A 15,631-nucleotide genomic window follows, 5' to 3' on the forward strand; every position below is an offset into this window, starting at 1 on the left:
TTCTGTTTCCTAATATTTTACTTAGAATATTTGCCACTGTATGCAGCCATTTGGGGAGTGCACCAGCAGATGGAAGACTTTCTCTCTCTCTCTCTCTTTCTCTCTCTGTCTCTGCATCTCTCTGGTAGACTTCAAAAGGTCTGTAGGGGGAAATACGGGAGTAAAAAGTAAAAGTACAAGTTGGTGTTGTGAGGCAGGGAGTTAGGTAGCTGCATGAGATGCTTGCACCCCGTATCAGTGTACCTAGGATAAAGTCCCCTCTACTGCCCATCCAGCTTTCTGGGAATGTGCCTGGGAGGCAGCAGATGATGGCCCAAGCACTTGAGTTCCTCTGACCCACATGGGAGACCCTGTTGAAGTTCCTGGCTCCTGGCTTCAGCCTGCCCAGCACCAGCTGTTGCAGGCATTTGGGAAGTGAACCAGCAGATGCCCTTTCTCTCTCTCCCTCTCCCTCCTTCCCTCCCTCCCTCTCCCTCTCCCTCTCCCTCTCCCTCTCCCTCTCCCTCTCCCTCTCCCTCCCTCCTTCCTTCCCTCCCTCCTGTGTCACTCCTGCCTTTGAAATGAAGACAAAAATAAACTTTATTTTTTTGAAATCCATAAACAGTTCTTTTGTAATATGCATTTTTCATGCACTCCTTAAAAACTCCTCATCTAAGGGAAATTACATGTTAGTTTTCGTTATTTGTACTTTTTATGCCCAATATTTATAAAAGCAAGATTTGTGTGTTACTAGTTATTCTGGCTTCCACACAGTGGGTGCCTTCCGTGGAAGATACTGACGTGGATGTTCAAGGTGGTTTCTGGAATACTCAGTGTCCTGGCTTTTTATCTGAGTGCAGAGATGTGTTCAGTGTGCAGAATTCCTCAAGTTGGGGCCAGTGGTACAACACAGCAGGTTACACACTGCCTGTGATGCTGGTGTCTCATGTAAACACTGGTTTGAGTCCCAGCTGCTCCACTTCTGATCCAGCTCCCTGCTAATGCACCTGAGAAAGCAGCAGAGGATGGCTCAAGTCCTTGGGCCATCTTCTACTGCTATCCCAGGCTGTAGCAGAGAGCTGGATCAGAAGTGGAGTGGCCAGGACTAGAACTGACGCCCATATGGGATGCTGGCACCTCAGGCGGAGGATTAACCTACACCACAGCACCAATCCCAATAAAAAATCTTAAAAAAAAAAGTTATGCTAACTTCATAAAATTAAATGTGGGGAGGGGGGGAGCTGGTGCCGTGGCACACTAGGTTAATCCTCCACCTGCAGCACCCGCATCCCATATGGGCACTGGTTCTAGTCCCAGTTGCTCCTCTTCCAGTCCAGCTCTCTGCTGTGGCCCAGGAGGGCAGTGGAGGATGGCCCAGGTGCTTGGGCGCCTGCACCTGTATGGGAGACCGGGAGGAAGCACCTGGCTCCTGGCTTCGAATCAGCACAGCTCTGGCTGTTGCAGCCACTTGGGGAGTGAACCAGGGGTGGGAGACCTCTCTCTCTGTCTCTCTCTCACTCTGCAACTCTGCCTGTCAAATAAATAAATGAAATCTTTTAAAAAAATTAAATGGGGTTTTATATTTTTATGAGCCATGAATATTTAAATAACATTAGAAGTTTTTAAAGTTAAGTTCATAAAATTATGTAGTCCTTATATATTTCCTTTCCATTTTTATTATGAAAATGTTTAAACACAATTGTATAATGAAATTTTACTAATCTCTCATCCGTATTTAACCATGATCTTTTGTGTGTTGCTGTGCCTGCTAAAGTGCTTTTTTAATTTATTAATTGTGAGAGACAGGTAGGCAGAGTTCCCATCCACAAATGCTCACCACATCTGGGACTGGGCCAGGCCAAAGCCAGGAGCTGGGGACTCAATCTAGGTGTCGGTGTGGGTGCTGTGAGAGCCCAGGCCTGAGGAGGCCAGGTTAGTGGAATGTTTATTGCTCCAGAAAGTTCCACACCTGGGGACATTCCAAACTGGTAAGACAACATCTCCCCCCCCCACACACACACCTTATCAGGATACATGTGGCACTGTGCACCTCCCCCAGCAAGCAACTTGAAGCCCGGCTCCAAACCCCTGCTCTTGTTTTTTTTTGTTTTGTTTTGTTTTTGTTTTTGTTTGTTTTTTTTTGACAGGCAGAGTGGACAGGGAGAGAAAGAGACAGAGAGAAAGGTCTTCCTTTGCCGTTGGTTCACCCTCCAATGGCCACCGCGGCTGGCGCACCACACTGATCCAAAGCCAGGAGCCAGGTACTTCTCCTGGTCTCCCATGGGGTGCAGGGCCCAAGCACTTGGGCCATCCTCCACTGCCCTCCCTGGCCACAGCAGAGAGCTGGCCTGGAAGAGAGGCAACCGGGACAGAATCCGGCGCCCTGACCGGACTAGAACCCAGTGTGCCAGCACTGCAAGGCGGAGGATTAGCCTAGTGAGCCGCGGCACCGGCAAACCCCTGCTCTTGTCTGGGCAAGCCCAACCCCCACTCTCTGCATGCTCCTGCTCTGTCCTCCCTAAAATAAAGTCTTCTCTCTTTTAACTAGCTGCCTTTTCTCCTTCTTTGATCCCCCCAAATCCTACAACCTAACAGATGGCAGGTACCCAACTACTTGAGCCATCAGAGCTGCCTCCAAGGTCTACGTTAGCAGGAAGCTGGGTTCAGGTGCTGAGACGGGTGTGAACCCAGATGCCTGGTGGGAGATGAGGCTCTGAATCATCTCAACTGCTAGACTAAATGCCTACCACTGCTAACATATCTTAAATCAGCAAAGCTTAGGCTTCACGATTGGTGTCACCCTTTTATGGTTCACTGAACCTCTTCAAAAAATACATTTTCTTTTGTAACCACAAAACCATTATTTACCAAGAAAAAATTAGCAATGGTCCTTGTTATTATCTTTGGATCCATATTCAGAATACCTTTATTGCCCCAAAACTACATTTTTCTAGTTGGTTCATTTGAATCAGAATGCAAGCAAAGCCTAAAGATTGTGTTTGGATGTTAGGTCTTAAGGGTTTTTTTCGTTATTTTCTGGGTCTCCCACGTGGGTGCAGGGGCCCAAGGACTTGGGCCATCTTCTACTGCTTTCCCAGACCACAGCAGAGAGCTGGATTGGGAAGTAGAGCAGCTGGGACTTGAACCGGCACCCATATGGGAAGCTGACAGTGGCTTTACCTGCTAAGCCACAGTACCACCACCCCCATCTTTAAACAGTGTTGTGAACTCATAGCTGTTTCTTCCTCAATAAAGTTTCCAAAAAGCATAATGTCATACAGAGAGTTGGAAGCTTGATGGATTATAGCAGACTGAACGCACTCCTGGAGTCATTACCTGGGTCATGAGCGAGAGCGTTGCCAGCCAGGGTCCTCTCTTGCTCTGTGCTCATCATCACTCCATGCCTCCCTTCCCCAGGGAGCTGCTGTGGCTTTGAATATGTCTCCCAGCATTCACAGGGCATTGGGAGACCACTCAGCGTGCATTGTTGGGAGGTGGGGCTGGGTGGAGCTGGGTGGGTCATGGGATGAGATGTGTCATGTGTAATGCCTTTTTCATGGGAATGGGTTTGCTGTCATGAGGGCTTGGTCCCTTTTGTCTCTTCTGTATCAGCCTGCCTGCTCTTCTCATTCCAGCCATGAGTTGAAGGAGCACAGGGCCCTCACCAGAAGCTGGACAGATGTTGGCAGCAGGCTCTTGGGCTTCCAGGCCTGCAGAAATATGAGCCAAAATGAACTCCTTTCTATCTTGGTTTCCCAATCTCAGTTCCTGAGTTATAGCAACAGAGAATGAACTAAGATAGCGACCAGTAGGTACCTATGTTTGTACTATCTTGTACATATGTAATCATACGCTATGTGTTCTTTTTGTATAATTTTTTTCATCATCTCATTTGTAAGGCTCAGTCCTGCTTTGTATATAGCTGTTTTTTTCCATCACTGTGTAGTATTCAGTGATGAATATGGCATGACTTACTTACCTCTTCTGCAGTTGACAAAATAGTCGGGACATTTGCAGGTTGAGGTTATTACAAAGAATATCATTACAATAAATTAGCAGTTGAATAGGGTTTCCTTGCTAAAGAAGACTCACAGGAGCCAAAACAACCATGTTTACATGTCTATACTCATTGAACGAGGAAGGCATCCCACAGTGAAAAGCATTAAGGCAAGGATACGCCTCACAGCTCATAGCAGCGCATCCCGGGCACCAGATCCACACTCCAGTTGTCCTCTCTCCGTGTGGACTGTACTGGACTCACTTTGTCTCTCCTGTCATGAGCCGGCCTGTACAGGGAACACTTCAGAACCAGAGGTCACATGTGAAGTCTCAGGGATTCGGTCTTCTAGTTTGCTGGTCAAGTAGGCGTATCCTTGCCCCCCATTCAACCTCTGGGGAGTCTCATCAAGCTAGTATGAAGCATCAGCGTCATAGTTATGCATAAACAATGATGGGAAGCCGGTACAAACCACCCCCCAAATTCCCTAAACCCTGGGTTACAAAGCAGTGCTACACACACATTATCAGTAGGTTTCCTGCCTTGAGGAGGGGTCACAGGGGGACAGAACTTTAGCAGAACAGCTCAGGCCAGTTCCAGACCTGCTGGGATAAGCCTTCATAGCACTTTTGCTATCGACAGTCATGTACCTGTATTTTGATAGATATTTCTCTCAAGTGTATACCTACGCGTAAAATTCTTGGGTTACAAGGTATGAATATATTCAACTTCAGCGGATGATAACAAATAATTTTTCCAAATGGTCCCATCAATTTGCAGTTCTACCAGCAGGGTGGAAGAATTCCCGTTGCTTTATGAGACTATATTGTTATTCTTTTATGTGTTCCCAATTTTGGTAAGTATAGTGATATGTCATAGTATTTTTATTAGGATTTCCATGCTTCCTAGTGCGGTATCTTCTCATATGTTTATTGGCTGTTTAGATACAGTCATATCCTTGTGCCATGAGCTACTCGTATTGAACCAACCCATTTTGCTATTGTGTTGCCTTTTTTCTTTTTAAACATTTTTTTTTGAAAGTCAGAGTTGGGGCCGGCGCTGTGGTTCACTTAGTTAATCCTCCACCTGCGGCGCCGGCATCCCATATGGGTGCCGGGTTCTAGTCCTGGTTGCTCCTCTTCCAGTCCAGCTCTCTGCTGTGGCCCGGGAGGGCACTAGAGGATGGCCCAGGTGCTTGGGCCCCTGCACCTGCTTGAAGACCAGGAGGAAGCACAGGGCTTTAACCTGCTGCACCAGAGCACTGGTCCCAACTGGATTGGTTTTTATAAATGGTAAAGGGCAGAGGTCAAGATTCATCATTTCTCCTTCTTTATACCAAAAATCTGTGAGCTGGGGCCGGAACTGTGGCACAGTAGGTTAATCCTCCACCTACAGCACCAACATCCCAAGCGGGCGCCAGTTCAAGTCCTGGCTGCTCTACTTCCAATCCAGCTCTCTGCTATGGCCTGGGAAAACAGTGAAGGGTGGCCCAAGTCCTTGGACCTCTGCACCCATGTGGGAGACCCGGAGGAGACTCCTGGCTCCTGGCTTCAGATTGGCCAAGCTCCTGCCGTTGTGGCCAATTGGGGAGTGAACCAGCAGATGGAAGACCTCTCTCTCTCTCTATCTCCGTATGTGTGTGTGTGTGTGTGTGTGTAACTCTTTCAAATAAATAAATAAATCTTTTTAAAAAAGCAGCATTAGAGGAGACAAGGATGGATTAAAACAAAATTTAGTCGGACCCAAGAGAAAACAAATAATCTAAAGACAGTCGGGTCTGAGAATAGAAACAGAAGTGTGATCTTGCGAAAGGGAGAATTCGTCGTCTGAGGCAGCGAGAGATGATAAAGCAGACCTTTGGGCGACATTGCTGAAATGTAGTATGCCGAGCACACACAGACAGACGGCAGAAAGGAAAAACGAAGGCTACAAAAGCCCACTGCACGGAGCCCAGCCTCCAGCTCCCAAGACGCAGAGCGGCCCCGCACATGGCAGCCTGACACCTGTCATTTAGGCTCATACTAAGGCCCTCCCTTAGCCCTAGCTAGCAGCTTGCCAGATTTGATGGGCCTTTTTTTTTTTTTTTTTTTTTTTTGACAGGCAGAGTTAGACAGTGAGAGAGAGAGACAGAGAGAAAGGTCTTCCTTTGCCGTTGGTTCACCCCGCAAGTGGCTGCAACGGCCGAAGCTGCACTGATCCGATGGCAGGAGCCAGGTGCTTCTCCTGGTCTCCCACGCGGGTGCAGGGCCCAAGTACCTGGGCCATCCTCCACTGCCCTCCTGGGCCACAGCAGAGAGCTGGCCTGGAAGAGGAGCAACCAGGACAGAATCCAGCACCCCAACTGGAACTAGAACCCTGCGTGCCAGCCCAAGTGAGCCACGGCGCCAGCCCCTTTGATGGGCCTTTGTAGTGGCTGTGTGACAATTCTTTGTTTCGAGTTTCGCCAGGGGCAGAGTTTGCTGTTTCACTCGCGATGCTGCATTGAGACAGGAACTGTCAGTTATATTTTGCCTCTCACCGTAACCAAACCAGCACCACACCAAGGGACTCTTTCCAGAGCAAAACAAACAAAACAATCTGCTCCCTCCATACAAGAAAAGAAAACATTAAAAATAGGCAAAGAGGGGCCAGCAATGTGGTGCAGAGAGCTTAGCCGTCACCTGGATGCCGGCATCCCGTATTACAGCACCAGTTTGGGCCCTGGCTGCTCCACTTCTGATCCAGCTCCCTGATAATGCGCCCAGAAAGCAGCGGAAGATGGCCCAAGTGCTTGGGTATGACCTGTCTCCCACGTGGGAGACCAGGATTGAGTTCCCAGCTCATGGTTTTGGCCTGGTCCAGCTTTTGCTGTTGTGGCCATCTGGGGAGTGAGCCAGGGGATAGAAGATTCTCTCTCTCTCTCTCTCTCTCTCTCTCTCTCTCAACTCTGACTTTCAAGTAAAATAAGTAAAAATCTTAAAGAAAAAAAAACAAAAACATGAAGATGGCCAGTAGGTACATGAAAAAATCCTCAACAATTTGAATTGCCAAGGACTTGCAAATTAAAACCAGAATGTGGCATTACCTCACACCTGCTAGGATGGCTATTATCAGAGAGACGAGATAGCAAGTGTTGGTGACGTCAGGAGAAACGGGAACCCTTGTACAGGTGGGTGGTGGTGTAAATTTGATTGTGGATACTCCAAAACACATGTGGGAAAGGGAATTTAAGTTTATTTTGACATAAAAGAATCTGAAATCCATCCATACCAGAGGTCTTCAAAAAGTTCATGGACAATGAGGGTGGGCAGCTGGCCCAGCACATGAGCTGCTGTTTGGGACACGTGCATCCCATGTCAGAGTACCTGGGTTCAAGTCCAAGCTCCTCAGCTTCTGATCAGCTTCGTGCTAATATGCACCCCAAGAGGCGGCAGCGACAGCTCAAGGACTTGGGTCCCTGCCATCCACATAGGAGACTTAGACTGAGCTCCGGGCTCCTGGCTTCAGCCTGGCCCAGTCCTGGCTCTTGAGGGCTTTTGGGGAGTGAACCAGCAGATGGAGGATGTCTGTCTTTCTGTCAGTATCTCTTTCTCTCTTTCAGATAAATTAAAAAGAATAATAACAACAATAAAAGTACACATGCTTTAAAAGCTGCAGAGATTTCAAAAAATTTTGCACCAAAATAAACATATTTTTTAAAAAAATAAAGATTTATTTTTTGAAAGAGTTACAGAGGCAGCGAGAGAAAGGGAGAGAGAGGTCTTCCATCTGCTGGTTCACTCCTCAAATGGCCACAAAGGCCAGAGCTGGGCTGATCAAAGCCAGGAGCCTGGAGCTTCTTCCGGGTCTCCCACATGGGTGCAGGGGCCCAAGGACTTGGGCCATTTTCCACTGCTTTCCCAGGCCACAGCAGAGAGCTGGATCGGAAGAGGAGCAGCTGGGACTCGAACCAGCACCCATATGGGATGCCGACACTACAAGGTGGCAGCTTCACCTGTTACACCAGTGTACCAGCCCCCATAAACTTATCTTTTTAAAAATATTTATTTTCACCTACTTTAAAGGCAGAGCAAAAGACAGAGAGAGAGAGATCCTCTGCCCACAGGTTCAGTACTCAAATGTCCACAACAGATAGGGCCGGGCCAGAACAAAGTTAAGAGCCCAGAACTCCATCTGAGCCTCCCATGTGGACAGCAGGGACCCAGGCAATGGGCCGTCTTCTGCTGCTTTCCCAGCTTTCCCAGGCACATTACCAGGGAGCTGGATCAGAAGGGGAGCAGCCGGGACTCAAACCAGCACACATAGGGGATGTTGGCATTGCAACCGGCGGATTAACCGGCTGTGCCACAGCGCCATCCCTTGTGTGTTTTTGAAGGAGCAACTCACTTGCATGTGGTGTGTAGTGATGGTAGCGTCTATAAAATAGGGCTGTGCTCTTTCCCAGAGATGTTTGGGGGCGGGGGGCAAGCTGTGGAGGCCCGGGACTCGAGCTCCTCAGCTCCCCCAACCCCACACAGCACCTGTAAGTCAGAACAAGGGAAAGTCATTTTTATTCACATCTGCTAGAAATATAAAGCAGTAGTTCCCTGGGGCACCAGAACACGCCACACATGGGCGTAAGGTTAAGTTTGAACTGAAGACAAAGGAGAACAAACAGAAACAGAAAGCAAAACACAGCAAAAGCAAACACAGGCCGTCCCAGAGCTTCATCTGACTCAAAGCAAAACTCCCAAGTAATGGAGCGGCTGGCTGCAGCCCCAGGCGCTCCGATCCAGACAGGGCTAAGGTCCGAGAATTTGCATCTCCAACCCGTTCCTGGGGACGCCAATCCGACCCAGGGTCCGCGCTTTGAGAAAGGACGCCACTGGGGCAAAGTCACCTCCCTAACGTCCAAGAGAAAATTACGGCAACCCTAGTGTAAGGAACTTAACTGGCTTTTATTTGCCATTGTGGAGTCTCATTCGGTAGGACAGGAGGTGCGTTCCCGTGCCCTGAGGGTAGTCTTACAGACACAAGGGGGCGGAGGAAAGCAGAAACAGAGCAGAAACCAGTTTGGGCATCTCAGTTACTCTCTTTGTAAAGGTTATAGCAGAGGGGCCTTCCTTATCACACCAGACAAAACCAGCCCATTTGGGGATTTTGCTATTTCTCTCTCTCTCTCCCAAGTTCTTGGAAGATCAGATAAACAGCCCAGTTTCTGCTTGGTGACGTGAGACCTTAGCATGAGTGACTCCATCTTGGTTTGGTCGGTTGAGCCTTGTGCAAAGAGCTCAGTGCAAATCAATGGCCTCCTACAACTTTTCTTTAACACTCATCTCAGGCCCCAGGTCAGGTGGTGCCTCTCGGAAATCTCCCCTCATTAGAATTCTGTGATCTTTCCGGTCCTCTCATGGTTGTTGTCCCGGGACAGGGCCTGGAGGGAAAGCTACAGCCGGGTGGTCAGGGACAAGGACCAGCCCCTGGGCTTGTCACTTTGCTCCGAAGCCTGGGGCAAAACCTTGGCTGTGGGTGGCTTCTTTGCAATGGACCCCAGGAAGCCAGAGCAGGGAGAGTGAGATGGGGAAGGAGGGAACCTCAGCATCAGGTGCGCTGGCGAGGCCTCTCCGTCTCTGGAGAGGCAGAATGCAGCCAGGGCAAGGCGCACCCATTCCTTGTCCCGGAAGCATTAACTCTCCAGGACTTCCAGGCTAAGCGGGGGCCCCCACAGCACCGTGGGAGGGAGACCAGGGGCACAAGGCAGGTGACTGGGGCACAACGCAAGTGAGTCTCATCTCCCACCAAACAGCAGTTGGACCTGAGGGGCTGGAAGGGAACCTTCCACCAGAGGGCACTGTGGGGCCCTCAGCCTGCTGCTGATACCCAGTATCCCCAAACTGTCTCCCTTTGTGTCCTGTGGTCTTTGTGCACCTGAGCACCTCTGCCCGCAGCCACAGCCTTCCACTTCAGGCTGGAAGCGCCAGGGATCTTATGCCCCTGGGAGCAGCCCTCCCAACTCCCGGCTACCGGAATTGGAGAAATCACACCCCAGACTGCTCCTCTCACACCTCCTCTGGGATCACTCTGAGGCTGCCCATGGACACCCTGTCCCGGGCTCTCCCAAGGGGCTAGGCTGATGTGCCTTTCTTCCCTCCTTTAAATCAGCGCTTTTATAATTTTTTTTTTCAAAAATATTTGGAAGAGGATTGGAAGACAGAGAGCGAGCGAGCACATGGATCTGCTGGTTCATTCCCCAGATGCTTGCAAAAGGAACCAGGAAGGTGATCCAGCCCTCCCCTGGGAGACCCAGCAAGGGTCTGAACTGGCAGGAGGCTGGAGAGCCAGAGGACTCAAACCCAGGTACCCCCTGCTACGGGCACGCAGGCATCCCGACACTAGGCCCATGCCTGCTGCTGACGCGGCTTTCACTGGCCTCCGCCCCTCTCCCCAACAAGGGCCCACACCCCACTCTTTCCAGAAACCTCATCTCAGGATTCGCTTCTGGGGGACCCTCAAAGCTTCACCGATCTCTGCATCTCCTCATTGTTTTCTCCACATCAATTCTAATCTTTGCAAGTAATTCTCCCTCATTGGCTGTACTGGTGATGCTTAGTATTAACTCATCAGTCACAGTGTGTGTGTGTGAGTGTGTTTAAAGTATAAACAGCTTTTTGCAATAAGTGCATGATCGTTTTACAACTGGTGGTATTTCTCAACTCCTGAACTTAATTTTTTTTGAAGATGTATGTATTTATTTGAAAGGTGACAGAGAGATGGGGTGGGGTGGGGAGAGATGGCCACAACACGAGGTAGGGACTCTGTGTGAGTCTCCCACGTGGGTGGCAGGGGCCCAAGCACTTGGGCTATCTTCTGCTGCCTTCCCAGGCGTGTTAGCGGAGAGCTGGATTGGCAGTGGATTGGCCAGGCCTCCAGTAGGGAAAGTGGGATGGCCAGTGGCAGCTTAGCCTGCTGCAGCAAGTGCTGACCCGTTTTTCTTCTTTCTCCTCCCACCGGAATAAGGCCTGCATGCTTCACACTGCTGAGGCCAGGTATTGCAAGCTCCAGTACCTCCCGGGCTCAGGAACAGCCTGTGTGAGGCAGCAGGGAGGGTACAGCCAGCGATGGCCCAAAAGTTTTCTTTCTTTTCTTTTTTATAGATTTATTTATTTATTTATTTGAAAGTCAGAGTTACACAGAGAGAATGAGAGAAAGAGAGAGGTCTTCCATCTGATGGTCCACTCCCCAATTGGCTGCAACAGCCGGAGCTGCACCCATCCAAAGCCAGGAACCAGAGCTTCTTTCAGGTCTCCCATGCAGGTGCAGAGGTCCAAGGACTTGGGTCATCTTCCACTGCTTTCCCAGGCCATAGCAGAGAGCTGGATCAGAAGTGGAGTAGCTGGGACTCAAACCAGTGCCCACATGGGATGCCAGCACTGCAGGCGGCGGCTTTACCTGCTATGCCACAGTGCCGGCCCCTCAAAAGCTTTCTAACACAAGCTTTATAGAACACTGCTATGGTTTTCACAGGCTTTGCCTCTCCCCTCCAGATTGATGGACACATTTATGCTCCAAAAACATCTTACGTCAATGGTTAATGACTTTATGTTCATGGGTGATGCAGGCTCCATCCAGCTGTGGCGTCTGACGGGGCCCTGGGAGAGTGACTGGATTGAGTTAGACGACCAGGGTGGAGCCCAGTGATCGAATCCTGACAGCGCTTCAGAGGGGGGGAAGGAGAGTCCCCCGCTTCCTGGCTCTCACATTATAGCTCCTCTCTTACTTTAGTTTAAAGTCACCAAAAGTCGACCAACACAGACGCCTTCCTGGGCAAACCAGACAACCGAGGCTGGGCCGTGGGCCGCCAGATTTCCAGGCCCCGTTTAGGTCTTTGACACAACAGCGCCTCTTTCCCTTTTGTCTGTTGGTCGTGACTGAAAATCCTCTCCTCTCGTGGCTCTGGGCACCCAGGGCCCAGCGGCATGTTTGGTCGCACAGGACTGATGGATGCTCTGGGGCTGCGGTCTGAGTGCACCTGTCTCCACTCAGGTCCCCCCGCTTGACAGTGAAAACCACAGAGCGACTGTGCCTGCGCTCACCTCCCACCCCAGCCCCACGTGCTCACCGGCATTGCCGGGAGGAAGGGCCGCAGGGTGGACCACTACTTTGGCTTGCCCAGGACTGCGGGGGATTTGAGAGATGTGGGACTTTCAGTGTGAAAGCAGGAAAAGCCCTGACAAACCAGGAGGAGCTGCTCACCCCGGAAGTGGGCCTCAGCAACCGCGTGCCACGCCTGCTGCAGTCCTCGGTCCTGGCCACACACAGAGGACTGCGTTGTAGCAGACCCTGGGCCCACAGAAGCCAGCGCAAGCCTGGACCGAGCCAGTCCGATGCTAGACACAGGCGAATGAGAGGGTGACATCCAAGGCCAAGGTGGTCTCATGCTCCAAAAAGGGGCTGGGGCTTCTGAAGTCCTGAAGGCAGAGAGAGATCGAGGGAGCTCATCATTAACAGAGAGGCCTGAGATCATCCCTAACCGGGAAAAGCGAAAGACTGTTTTTCCCCTAAAAGTCAGGAATGAGACCGGAGTGCCTGCTCTTGTCACTTCTGTTTAGCATTGTAATGGAGTTTCCAGCCAGGACAATCGGGCAAGGACAAGAAATAAGAGACTTTTCTGTTTACAGATGGATTGACATTTTATATAGAAAAAACAGAATCCATACCAAAAAAAAAAATTTAGATCTAACACACAAGTTCAGCTAAGTTGCGAGGTACAAATCAATACACAAAAATCAATTGTTGGCTGGCACCGCAGCTCACTAGGCTAATCCTCTGCCTGCAGCCCTGGTACCCCGGGTTCTAGTCCCGGTTGGGGCACCGGTTCTGTCCCGGTTGCCCCTCTTCCAGGCCAGCTCTCTGCTGTGGCCCGGGAGGGCAGTGGAGGATGGCCCAAGTGCTTGGGCCCTGCACCCACATGGGAGGCCAGGAGTCAGCACCTGGCTCCTGACTCCAGATTGGCGCAGCTCCGGCCGTAGTGGCCATATGGGGAGTGAGCCAACGGAAGGAAGACCTTTCTCTCTGTCTCTCTTTCTCACTAACTCTGCCTGTCAAAAAAAAAATCGTTTCCTACCCATTAATAATGAACAATCTGAAAGTGAAATTTCATTTACAATATCAGTAAGAAGAACAAAATACTTAGAAATATATTTAATGAAGTACAAGACTTATACTTCTGAAAACTGCGAAATACTGAAGTGATTGAAAGGTATTGAAGAAAACCTAAATAAATGGACATATATTCCATGTTCATGTGTTGGAAGACTTAGCATTGTTAACAGGATCATACTCCCCAGATTGATCTAGAAATTCAATGCAGTGCTTATCAAATTCCCCACTGGCTTCTTTGTGGAAATTGACAAGCTTATTCTAAAATTCATGTGAAACTATAAGGGACCCAGAATAGTCAAATCAGTCTTGGAAAAGAGTGTTGTTGGAGGAATCATATTCCAAACTCCAAGACTTACTACGAATCGGCAGTAATGGAGACAGGGTGATATACTGGGATAAGAACAAATAGGCCAATGGAATAGAATTGAGAATCCAAATTTCAATTATGGACAATGGATTTTCTATGAGAGGGGAAAGGGTAGTCTTTTCAACAAATGATGCTGGAATAATTGGATTCCCACACACATAAAGAAATGAAGTTGGACCCCGTACCTCACACCATATACAACTATTAACTCAAAATGCGTCATGAGCCTCCGTGTAAGACCTAAAACTTAGTTTTAAGACAAAAAAGAAGGAAGCAATATCTAAGGAGCAGATAGTTAGATACTCAGAAGAAAATAAAAGGAGTAAATATTCATAACTTTAGATTAGAAAATTTTTTTTTTTTAAATATGGAACACTCCACACATTTGCGTGTCATCCTTGCACAGGGGCCATGCTAATCTTCTCTGTATCGTTCCAATTTTAGTGTATGTGCTGCCTAAGCGAGCACAGAAAATTGTTTCTTATGTATAACATCAAAAAACAGATAAATTGAACTACGTCAAAATCAAAAGCTTTTATGTGTCAGAAGACAGCATCAAGAAAATAGTAAAATGTCATATAGATGAGAAAAAGTATTTGAAAATAATGTATCTGATTAAGGATTTCTCTCTCTCTATCTCTCTCTCTATCTCTATCTCTCATAAAAAGAAATGTATAACTCAATAGCAAAATGACCCAAGTGAAGAATGGATGAAGGATCTGGATAGATAAGTCTTCAAATAACATACACAACTGGCCAATAAGCACATGAACATATGGTCAAAATCACTAGTCATTATGGGGGCGTTCAAACCAAAATCACAATGAGCTAGCTAAAATAAAGTAAAAAAAAAAAAAAAGACAATAATAAGAGCAGTGTTGTGGTACAGCAAGTTAAGCTACTGCCTGCAAAGCCAAGATCCCAGCTTGGGGCCCTGTCACTCATATGGGAGACCCAGATGGAGTTCCAGGCTCGTGGACTCAGCCTGACTCAGACCTGGACTCAGCCTCAGCCATTGTAGCCATTTGGCAAGTGAACCAGTGGATGAAGGATTCTCTCTCTCTCTCTCTCTCTCTAACTCTACTTTTTCTTTTTTAAATTTTTATTTATTTGACAGGTAGAGTTATAGACAGAGAGAGAGAAAAGTCTTCCTTCCATTGGTTCACCCCCCAAATGGCCTCTCCGGCCGGCCCTGCGCCGATCTGAAGCCAGGAGCCAGGTGCTTCCTCTTGGCCTCCCATGCAGGTACAGGGCCCAAGCACTTGGGCCATCCTCCGCTGCACTCCCGGGCCACAGCAGAGAGCTGGACAACCGGGACAGAATCCGGCGCCCCAACCGGGACTAGAACCTGGGGTACCAGCGCCACAGGCGGAGGATTAACCAAGTGAGCCACGGCACTGGCCCTACTTTTTCAAATAAATAAACAAATCTTAAGCAAAACCTTCACTCACCGCTACTGGGAAAGTAACATGACATAGTTACTTTGGAAAAGTGAAACATATAGTTATTCTATGACCCAGCAACTCCACTTCTAGGGATGTACCGAGAGAAATGAAAACACATGTCCACACAAAAACAAATACTCAGAGGTTCGCAGCAGCGTTACTCCACATAGCCTGAAAGTAGGAACAACCCAAACGCCGTGGACTTGTGAATGGGCACCCACGGAGGTGACTCCGGGATGAGAAAACCCGAGGATGCTCAAGCCCCTCCCGGGGCACATCACAGCTTGCCTACAGCCGAGACAGGCTGTCCTGGCTTTAGGTCTACCGAGAACACCTAACAAAACCCGAGTCTTCGTTCAATACTCGTGATGCTTTCTTGGTTAGAGAATAATAACAACGACATCTTTCCGGATTTTTTTTTTTCCAAACAGTTTGGTTGAATCCATGGTAAGGAACATGTGGACATGGAGAACAGACTGCACAGTACACCCACACGGTGGGATGCTGCTCAGCCATTACAAAGGGATAAGGCAGGGGCCAGCGCTGTGGCACAGCAAGTTAACACCCTGGCCTGAAGCGCTGCCATCCTATATGGGTGCCGGTTCAAGACCCAGCTGCTCCACTTCCAATCCGGCTCTCTGCTACAGCCTGGGAAAGCAGTAGAGGATGGCCCAAGTCCTTGGGCCCCTGCACCCACATGGGAGACCTGGAAGAAGCTCCAGG

At 49.0% G+C, this 15,631-nt stretch overlaps 1 non-coding gene across 1 annotated transcript; it reads right to left on the reverse strand.

Annotated features, from left to right (window-relative positions):
- Positions 1 to 13,824: 13,824 nt before the first annotated feature.
- LOC127484976 (U6 spliceosomal RNA) lies at positions 13,825 to 13,931 on the reverse strand. Its single transcript, XR_007912179.1, has one exon. It is a non-coding gene; the product is annotated as a U6 spliceosomal RNA (small nuclear RNA).
- Positions 13,932 to 15,631: the final 1,700 nt, after the last annotated feature.

This window comes from Oryctolagus cuniculus, chromosome 1 (genome assembly GCF_964237555.1).
Source record: "Oryctolagus cuniculus chromosome 1, mOryCun1.1, whole genome shotgun sequence".
In the NCBI taxonomy this organism is placed as follows: domain Eukaryota; kingdom Metazoa; phylum Chordata; class Mammalia; order Lagomorpha; family Leporidae; genus Oryctolagus; species Oryctolagus cuniculus.